This window comes from Chrysochloris asiatica, unplaced genomic scaffold, assembly GCF_000296735.1.
Source record: "Chrysochloris asiatica unplaced genomic scaffold, ChrAsi1.0 scaffold00186, whole genome shotgun sequence".
NCBI classification, from domain to species: domain Eukaryota; kingdom Metazoa; phylum Chordata; class Mammalia; order Afrosoricida; family Chrysochloridae; genus Chrysochloris; species Chrysochloris asiatica.
Genome location: NW_006408704.1, coordinates 6,186,500 through 6,189,353, shown reverse-complemented (window position 1 = coordinate 6,189,353; position 2,854 = coordinate 6,186,500). Strand labels below are relative to the sequence as shown.

Sequence of the window (2,854 nt, the reverse complement as noted above, 5' to 3'; positions counted from 1 at the left end):
CCAAAAGAACCAATATATCCGTGATGGAAGAAGTGCTGCCAGAGTGCTCCTTGGAGGTCAAGATGGCCAAACTTCGTCTCTTATACTTCGGACATATTGTCAGGAGGGACCAGTCCCTGGAGAAGGATATCATGTTTGGTAAGGTGGAGGGTCAGAGAAAAAGAGGTAGACCCGCAACGAGATGGATTAGCCAAGTGGCAGTATTGATGGGCTCAAGTATGGCAACTGTAGTGAGGTTGGCCCAGGATCAGGCAGTGTTTCGTTCTGCTGTGTGTAAGATTGCTATGAGTTGGTACCGACTTGATGGCACCTAACAACAACAACAACCTCCATGAATATAGGTCAGGTTCATCAAATTGTAGCAATTTATCCTTGTTTCCTTTATCAAAAAAAATTATTTTTTGTAATCTTCCTCTAGTAGAGTTCTGATTATCAAGCCTTCGAGGCTAGGTCAAATGGGTATTGTCTGCAAGTTTGGGTGTTCTTGTTCATCTCCCCTCACTTCATATTAACTGGATGCTTCACTCTCACTCAGCTCTAGCCCTCTGTGGCGATGTCCTTGTCCATGGGCTCAGGTGTTCCCAAGTCTCACCACACTTTGGACCAACCAGCTCTTCATCTTCTTTCTCTCATCTCCAGGTCAGCAGGAGTCAGTGTGGTTGAACTTAGCCCATTTCTTCATTGCTGCCTTTCCCCCTTTTCCACTTACCAGTAGACCAATATGGTCACCAGCAAGTTTACATGCCTTCCCTATTTCTCTTGGCTATAAAATGAAAACAGTTCTTGCCTGTCTCACAAGGTTGTTGCTAAGTGCTATCGAGTCAGTTCTGACTCAGAGTGACCCTGTATTGGGTTTCCAAGGAGCAACTGGTGAGTTTGCAATGTAGTCCTTACAGTTCACACTGACCTGGCTGTCTGGCGCATTATCCTGCAGCTCCACAAGGTGGTGAAAATACAAAAGCACTTTGTGAAGTGTGAAATAGATGAACTGTTATTTAGATGAAATGTATTATAGTTTTCATTTATTCAAAGACAGCATATATTTCAGTGCGCTCACTGCTAGGCACTGGGGAAACAAAGAATAAGAAAGGCCCTTATGTTTTTTTCCTTTGTCCTAAACTGCTTATTAGGCATGAATTTCACAAATATGATTTATATTAACAGTAACAGTGGAGCTGGAGGCTGTTGTCTTCTTCAAGTGGCCCAGTGAGTACCACCAATAGTGTGGTGGAACTTGTGGCCCTTCCCCAGGCCACAGCTCTGCAGCCTACAGATGTCAAACCATGCATCTCCCTGTGCTTGTGGACTGGCTTGGTGATCCACTGGGTGTCAGGATTTCTTCTTATAGCTTTATGGAATGGATCGATGAAGATAACTTTGCAAAATTTGTATGTGGAATTTTCACCAACTCAGTAAGAATTCAGGACTCTTAGGGCCCCACAGTGGCGTCCAGCTCGCTCCTCAGCCACAGACTGAAGGCTAGCAAACTTCAGCTCGTTAACACCATGATGGACAGGCTTGTCATAGGTTGCACCCTTAGGCACTGGGCATTTGAGGCCTCCTCTGCGCACACAAATCCGATAGATGACATAACCTTGCTTGGCCTTGTATCCCAGCCTGCGCGCCTTGTCTGGCAGGGTGGGATGGGGGTGGGGGGCCCTGTGCAGCGTGGAGAGCTGGTGGTACTGCCAACAGCGGACCCGCAGGAGAAATCACATCACATCAGACGGCTTCTTCCTCCATAGTTCCTGGATGCACTTGTAATCACCCATCTCGGCTTACCTTGATGGCTGCTGCCAGACCAAAAGGAAGCTGGTCCTTCTCTTTTAAGGAACTCAAGACTAGAGGGTATTTTTAGGATAATGGGTAGGATGGGACCCTAAAACTTGGCAACTAGAATAGGTCTAAAGAAGGCTACAGTCAGGCTAGCGCAAGGCAGTCTGTGTCCAGTTGCAAAGAGACGTAACAATTTCAAGAAACTTTCTTTGCAGGTCAGTCATCATCAGTCCACGAAGATGAGGGCTAAAGTAACTCAAAAGCTCCATATGCAGAAGGAAGCTGTGGGATGATGGGGAGGGTCCCACAAAGCCTTGTCAGCCTTTCTCCAGTGCCGGAAACCACAGGAAACCAGGTCAGTGCGTGGGGCCCGGCTCCCTCTGCTCCCAGCTTGGCGGTGAGTCTAGGACTTCCTGAGCAGGCTGCAGTGATGAGTGAGTGGGTCCTTGTAGCTGGAGGCCCCTTTGGCCTGGAGCCGTTTGCTCAGAACAGCCTGGAACTGCCTGGCAGCTGGGGAGAAAGCAGGGCTCTAGTCCTGAGGGTCAACTAGGTGGGGAGTTGAGGGTTAGAGGCAGGTGAGGTTCGTGTCCTGTTTAGCTTGTTTGTGTTTTGCTTTCTGCCCAACTCAAAACGATGCCTTAGTCACCTCTGTATCCTCAACATCTGGTGCACATGTCCAGGGGATGCTCAAGTCCGAGAGAGTGTGCTAATGGGCGGGTCAGATCTGCAGGGAGTTTCAGGAGTAGAAGGGGTTAAGAAATGGGTGCAGCCTGACAACCCTCACCTCCACCCCAACCCCAGTGCTGGTCCCTCTCTGACTCCTTCTCTAGCACAACAGAAGCACCCTGAATTTTTGGAGAGACCAGTGGATCTTTTGGGGGTCAGGAGTCCCTCAATCCCTGCATTGGAGGAAAAGGAATGTAGCTTGGCCAGCTGGTTAGGATCAAGGAGGAGCTCTGGGGCAGGGTGGGGCTGTGCTCCTGCTGGCTGGCTGGCTGGCGGGCTGGCGGGCTCACCTCTCTTCTCTTCCCTGCTGCAGCACAGCAAGGCCCTACCCCCTACCTGCAGGCTGTGCAGC

At 49.5% G+C, this 2,854-nt stretch overlaps 1 pseudogene; it reads right to left on the bottom strand.

Annotated features, from left to right (window-relative positions):
* Positions 1 to 1,157: 1,157 nt before the first annotated feature.
* Positions 1,158 to 1,772, bottom strand: LOC102832691 (annotated as a pseudogene).
* Between the last annotated feature and the right edge of the window lie 1,082 nt (positions 1,773 to 2,854).